Source organism: Rhineura floridana, chromosome 1 (genome assembly GCF_030035675.1).
Source record: "Rhineura floridana isolate rRhiFlo1 chromosome 1, rRhiFlo1.hap2, whole genome shotgun sequence".
NCBI classification, from domain to species: domain Eukaryota; kingdom Metazoa; phylum Chordata; class Lepidosauria; order Squamata; family Rhineuridae; genus Rhineura; species Rhineura floridana.
This window is the reverse complement of record NC_084480.1, coordinates 130906925-130914047: the sequence shown is the minus strand read 5'-3', so window position 1 is coordinate 130914047 and position 7123 is coordinate 130906925. Positions and strand designations below refer to the sequence as shown.

Sequence of the window (7123 nt, the reverse complement as noted above, 5' to 3'; positions counted from 1 at the left end):
GGATCCAATAGTACCATAAGCTATGAACCTGCTTCTTCCAGTAGAGTACAACCCCATCCAGAACAGGGCAGCTTTCCATTTCCTGGATTCAAGAAGCTGAAACACATAATGTCTTTGTCTTTTCAGGATTCAGTATAATGGCCCACATCTATCCATCACTGCCTCCAAACAACTGCTACCACTTCAATCACCTGATTTAGTTGGAGCAGACAGAGTTGCTGATGACACTTGCTGATGACACTTCATTTCAAAACTTCTGATGACAGCACCTAGTGGCATCATATAGATGCTACATAGCATGGAGGATAAGGTGGAACCCACAGGTGTCAAACATTAGCCACCCATAACTACTTTCTGAAAATGTCCCTGGAGGTAGGCGCAGAACCACAAAAGTACAGTGCTCCCAATCCCCGCCTCCCCGAGCTGGTCTAGAAGGATACCATGGACATTTAAAGGCAAACCTACCTAATCCACATTTTCCAAAATAATACATGAACTGAAAAGCAAACATCCATTGAAATTTGCACTCCTCCAAATTTTGCAAGGCAGTTCTCCAGCCAAGTATTACGTACCAAAACAAATTTGTGTATACTAGGGTAAAGAATGCATAAAAATGCACACATTAGTGAAAATATCATACAAAAATGCATTATGTTAATAAGAGGTGCTTGCAAAAACGTGTATATTAGGAGAAATTCACTGATGAATTTTCATGATATTTTTTTTTAAAAAACATTGCAAACTGCTGTGCAGATAACTGAATTTAAGACTGGAAAATGAGAAACTGAGAAAAACCAAGATTGACAGATTCGCCCATCCCTATGCAGCAGTCACAGAAAACAACCCGATTGCAGATTGGCTCTTCTATTGTTTTTGCTGTTTCCTCTGCCCCTTCAGGGAAATCTTTATGGGGTCAGGTTCTTTTGAAAGGAAGAGCACTTGTCCCCAGTGGACTTTTTGTAGAAATTGATTTGTTTACTATATATACAGGTACTGAGCAGGTATTACAAGTGTGCATAGTTCAAGTCTACCAAAATATAAAAAGCTCTCAGCAAATGAAAATCCAACCACTTTGATTTCAGTTCTTCTACACAGATTTTCACCCATCAAGAAGTGTGTGTGTGTTGGGGGGTGATTCTCGATATATTTTTTTAACCTGGCCCTGGCCAATTGTTTATACAAGAACAATCCATCTCCCTTCCATCACTTACCTCAGGGCCCATGATAGGCCAGAAAGTTCGTATAAAAACACAATTTATAAATGATAAAGAAATTTTCAGGTCTTAGGAGAACTGCCAGCTCTTGCCTGCTCAGTGTGTATGTCCTACCTTTCTGCAGAGGGATTAGAAAATGGCAAGGGGCCTAGCGTAAGGAACTTTTTTCAGCAGAAGGGCCATATTCCCTTATGGAGAACCTGTGGGAGGGCATACCAATAGTGAGTAGGGCCAGAGGCAAAAGTGAGTGGGGCGTTGGATGTGATCTTTGTACCACAGGCTACTCCAGCAAAAGCGAGGTTTCTACACTCACCTGCACCTACAATCACACATCTCTCCATCCATCCAAGCAAACAAGAGACATTATCACAGTTCAAGGACCCATTCCAGACACTCAAAAACACTTTAGAAGAGTGCAGAACAGGGCTCGGGGGGGGCAAGACCCAGTGAAAGAACTGAGGGCTAGACGGAGAGTGCTAGAAGGCCACATACAGCCTCTGGACCTGAGGTACCTCAACCCTGGCTTGGAGTTTTAAAAGAGGGGGGAAATAGCTATGAATTGTCTTAAGTGGAAATGCATTGCAGTGTTTGTAACAATTGTTTGTTACAACTTAAGGCATCTGTCAGTTGCAAAGATGGTGGAAAGGACATCCTGCAGGACTTTTACGACTGTAATACTAAAGGGGTAATATATATGGCCCATTGCCTCTGTAAACTTATGTATATAGGAATGAAAATGAGGCAAATAAAAATGAGAGTGTGAACATAAAAGCTGCATCAGGAACTAGAAGGCACGCTCCTATGGTAGGGTTGCCAGGTTCAATCCGTGAGACTGATCCTGTATCTTTAGGAGAAGAGAAAATCAGCCAAGTGCAGGTGTTCTTGCAACGCTGTAATGAGAAAAACCACAAGGCGGAATTCTCCCTTCCCCCTGCACAACTTTTAAAGATACAGAAGACCTCTTGGAGGCCGCAACCAAGTTTTTCTCCCTCTCTCATAATACTAGAACTTGTGGACATTCAAAGAAGCTGAATGTTGGAAGATTCAGGACAGACAAAAGGAAGTACTTCTTTACTCAGCGCATAGTTAAACTATGGAATTTGCTCCCACAAGACGCAGTAATGGCCATCAGCTTGGATGGCTTTAAAAGAAGATCAGAAAATTCATGGAGGACAGGGCTATCAGTGGCTACTAGCCATGATGGCTGTGCTCTGCCACCCTAGTCAGAGGCAGCATGCTTCTGAAAACCAGTTGGCGGAAGCCTCAGGAGGGGAGAGTGTTCTTGCACTCGGGTCCTGCTTGCGGGCTTCCCCCAGGCACCTGGTTGGCCACTGTGAGAACAGGATGCTGGACTAGATGGGCCACTGGCCTGATCCAGCAGGCTCTTCTTATGTTCTTATGAGAAGAGTCTTCTAACATGCTTTCTTGTCCTTTCCTGCTGATTGGAACCAATCAGAGTGAAAGGAGATGAGTCAGTCACTCAGAAGACTCTTTTCAGTAGCTAACACTCTTCCCTTTCGTGCTGATTGGCTCCTAGGGACGTCTGTTGTTGTGGGAGAAGGCATTAGCAAGGATCTCAACCCAGCAGCAAAAGGGGGGGCATCACTGTGACTATCATGAAGGGACCCTGCACTTCTGAAATTTGCCACTGCACTACTGATTTCACTGAACATGGACATATGGATAACGACTCACTGGAACAGGAAAACAAATTGAGAGTAAACTGAGACAGAACTTTTTTTTAACCTTTGAATCCTGATGACATTGATGCCAGGTGATTTGAATGAGGATTTGAACTGGTCTCCTGTATTATAGTTAATATGGAATCTGGCTGATACCTGTGTGATAATAGGCTTTCTGGATATTTAATAGTTGACCATTGTGGTTATTTCAACTTTGATTGTTTTCATGTATTTTTTAAAAATCTTTGGATAGTGCCTAAGAAGGGATTAATTGTTATCTATATGACCAGCAGGTGTGGGAGGATCTGACAGCAAATTGGTCACACAGCTGTTTCAACTTTTGATTTACAAGTTAGCCATATAAACTTTGGATATGGACAGTTGCTATACCTATGGCTTCTGAATAATATTTGTTCATTATTCACCAGAGCTGGACTGCAAAGGTATAAGTACCTTACATTAGATTGGCTCTATATTAAATGATTGCCAATATCATTCTTATAATCCAGGACTTCTTTTTATATTTTATGTAGGATTTGTGGCATTTCACATTTGATTTCTGATATATATTACAGGATTTTTTATTTAAAAGCCTGGGTGAGTGCCACTGGATATCATATATATCATATTATTTGTATTTTTATGTTGCATTTTACACACTTGGCCACTGAGGAAGAGATGTTGTTGAAACACATCTGGCCAAAACATCAAAGGAGTACTTTTAAAAAATATTTATTTGTCTTAACTGGTGATGTACAGTAAGTGTGTTTGGAATAAGTATTTAACATTTGCTTTTATTGTTGTATATATTGAAATTCTCATATTCATATATTATTCTGTCATTAACTTTTTTTCTTGAAACTTTGCATTTCGTTAAGGATAAGCAATCTTTTTTCTGCTTGCCTGTCACTTTGCATACAGAAAGCCAATTCCTGTTGGGAAAGCTACTACCAAAAATGAATAGATATTGTAGTCTTTCTGTGCCTGGTAAATTTGTCAAAGCCAGTAACTAATAATCTGAGATGCTGGGTTTGCATATATATTTTCTTCCTTACCACTACTATTCTGTCAGGTTGTGGAGCTGGCTTTCATAAAAATAACCATTGTTGACAGGGCCAAGTGTACTAAACAGCTTTCCATATGCAAGTATCAGTTCCCTCCTAGAGTGTAACAGCTGTTCAATACACAACAGAGAATAGGAAATGAAGTTTGGTGTACCTGACTGAAATTTCAGAGAGAATTTGAGTCCTGAGAATTCAGTTACCCAAGCTGGGAATGTGGCTGGACACCTGGCATAGTGGCGGGGCTACATCTGTGAGCTGCAGACTGGGAAGTCCGTTTATTGCTCTCATCTCAGCCACAAACTGACTGACTAAATCTCCTGACAAAAGCCACTTATATCTCCTTGCCAAAGCCACTATTGTCTTGTTCTCCATTATGCATGATAGGGCTAAAAAGACTGGACTCCATTACAGGGTTGTTGTGGTACACGTGAAGTGATTTTTTATACTGAAGTGCACTAACTTTTTATCCCCATGCTACCAAATCATTAGATATTTGGAGAATAAGAGTTTTCTGGGTTAAAACTAAAAATGTGTGAATGTAAATGTGTGTGTACTATGTATATATAGGTAAGTATGGGGAGCACATCAATCCCAGATCTCAAAGTAAAATGGGATGCCTTGGAGGTATTTTGGGATCATCGGGGTGAAACAGGATCTCTACGAGGCACATGTCAAGGCAGGGACTCCTGGAGGACTTTGTGGCAGCTCAGCAGTCCAGATATTAAAAAAATGTTGCAGACAGCAAACACCAGGGTGGGGAGAGAGCACGGAGGGAGAGCTCTACAATTGACAGTCTAATTTGTAATCTGAGGGGATTTTACAGCTGCTTTCCAATCCCAATGTTTTTGGGGAGGGAGCAGCTTAGCAAGAGAACAACGCCTGTCTCTAAGTGTATGGAAGACACGAGGGTGGGAAGGGGAAAGAATGCAGAGGAAGAGTTCCTTTATGACTGACACATCTAACTTCTAATCAAAGGGAACGATTTTACCAAGAAAGTAAATCCTTTAGCTTTTCCCACCCGAAATAAACATCAAAGGTGTCCCACACAAAAGGCCCTAGACCTATTTGCCTGTAATTTGACAGGTTTCTTATTTGAGGCAATAAGAGAGCGCAAAGCACAATCCATGAGAAACATTGACACTTGTTATATACAGAGTGATGTAGTGGGAGGAGTGCTGGCCTTTAGCTGTGGTGACCCAGGGTCAGGTTCCAGCCATACCCATAACTACACCCTGAATGTAAGGGTGAAATGTATGGGGGGGAAGAAGAGGAGAGGAAGCAGTGGCCCCCAGTGAACCCACCACCACAAGCAACTCAAAAGTGCCTACTGTTTCTGCCCACTGTTCCTTCAGACCCCAACATTCCAACCGCAGTACCTAGGGCTCCACAGCAGTTGCCTGGACTCCTGGCTTGATCTAATTTCTTTCCGCTTGTCACTCCCAAGGCCATAGGAGGAGGGGAGAAAGCAAGCCAGTCAGAAAATCAAGGGCCACCACCAGAGTACCGAGGTAGCCACACAAGGCTACCCTTTACATGAGACAACTCAGGCGGAGAGGAAAGCCTATGTAAATGCCTACCTGGAAAAGACACTCTCTTTTTTATGTCTGTCCTTTTCTGAGGATGATATTATCATTAACAGTTGCATCACAGGATCAGTACATACATTCGACAGAACTAAGCCGTTAGGGCTAGGCTGTTCCTGGGGAGCATCACTTCAGCCTCGGGGGGGTGTGCCACGTATTTAAATACTTCCCCATGCTTAAACCTTTGGCACATACACCAACTGGTGGTAGAGCCAAAAGTGTGACATAACTGCAGCATCAGTCTTGCATGTGAGAAGGCAACTGATGTGGTGAATTACAGAAAAGACAATGCATTGGGCAGAACAAATAGAGAAGGAATACAGTAGGGCCCCGCTTTTTGGCATTCCGCTAATACGGCAGCTTTCAGTTAGAGTAACGCCCCACTCATACGGCGTTTTTCGGGCGTCTGGTGCCATTTTATTGACAGAGTTCTGCTTTTTGGCGGGTTTCACTTTTAGGCGGGGGTCTGGAACATATCCTGTCGTATGAATGGGGCCCTACTGTATGATGTTCATTCTCATCCTTTTTCTCACTTTTGATGTACTGGCAAATGCAACAGATGTACTGTTAAATGACCTCTCTCAGGGCTGCAATGCATTTTCGTGCAACTGTGGAAAAAAATCCAGCGAGTTCTTTCCAGTACTTCTGATTTCCTAGGCCACATGCAAGTTACTGGAATACAGCAAGAACAGGAGTAATGGTATTGCTATGCACACTCTCCCTCTCTGTTTTTTCCTCAGCTGGTGAGCAACAGCTGAAACACCATGGAGGTTTTCTGTCAACATTTTGGATGGTGGTGAGTCACTGTGAGAGTTATCAGAGTAAATCGAGATGGGGGGGAAAGAGAGTGACAGCAGGGTCGAAAAACAAACATTTGTGTCTTACTTGACCTCCAACACTTTGACAGCAGTGCACTTATTTTATGTAAAGTGAACCCCAAGAATTCATAGTGAACAATTGGGGCTGGTAGGTTAACAAAGGTTTGACATCCTAACTTCAGAACTGACATTCCCTTACAACTAGTGATGAGGCAGGAATTCTGAACTGGGCCTCCATCTGTGATGTGTCTGTCACACCCACAGGTTATCATGCGAACATGTGGAACTATGAAGCTCTCTTATACTAAGGCTGATTCCAGAGGGGATTGTTTTTATGGAATGCTGTTCAAGCATACAACTTGTTTGTTTTTTGCAGTGTCCATGCAATGTTGTTGTAATCATCAAAATGCCAGCCCATGCTATAAGTAAAAATACTCCATTATAAATTTCTGGTCATTGACAGTATGGTTGCTAGCACATTTGTTTGTGTGTGTGTGGGGATGCAATTAGATGGCAGTTTACCCCAGTGTTTCCCCTTTCTTTTTTGTGTTTTCTTCCCCACTAGTATTGGGTCTCATGGGGATAATCCATTTTTATATTTTATAACACTAATTTGGTGCTTATTTTCTGGATAAACTTACCATAGTTCTGCCCTCTCTTGCCACCTGATCTGTGAGGTTTGCGGTGGGTGTGGCCTGCCGGCATTCTGACTCCCAGACTATCCTGATTCCTCCATAACCTCCATTCCTATTCTAAGATTCC

General features: G+C 42.4%; 1 long non-coding RNA gene across 1 annotated transcript; it reads left to right on the top strand.

Moving 5' to 3' along the window:
* Positions 1-3292: 3292 nt before the first annotated feature.
* LOC133380567 (uncharacterized) lies at positions 3293-6793 on the top strand. Its single transcript, XR_009761473.1, has 3 exons — positions 3293-3339; positions 6284-6339; positions 6626-6793. It is a non-coding gene; the product is annotated as an uncharacterized LOC133380567 (long non-coding RNA).
* The last annotated feature ends 330 nt before the right edge of the window (positions 6794-7123 follow it).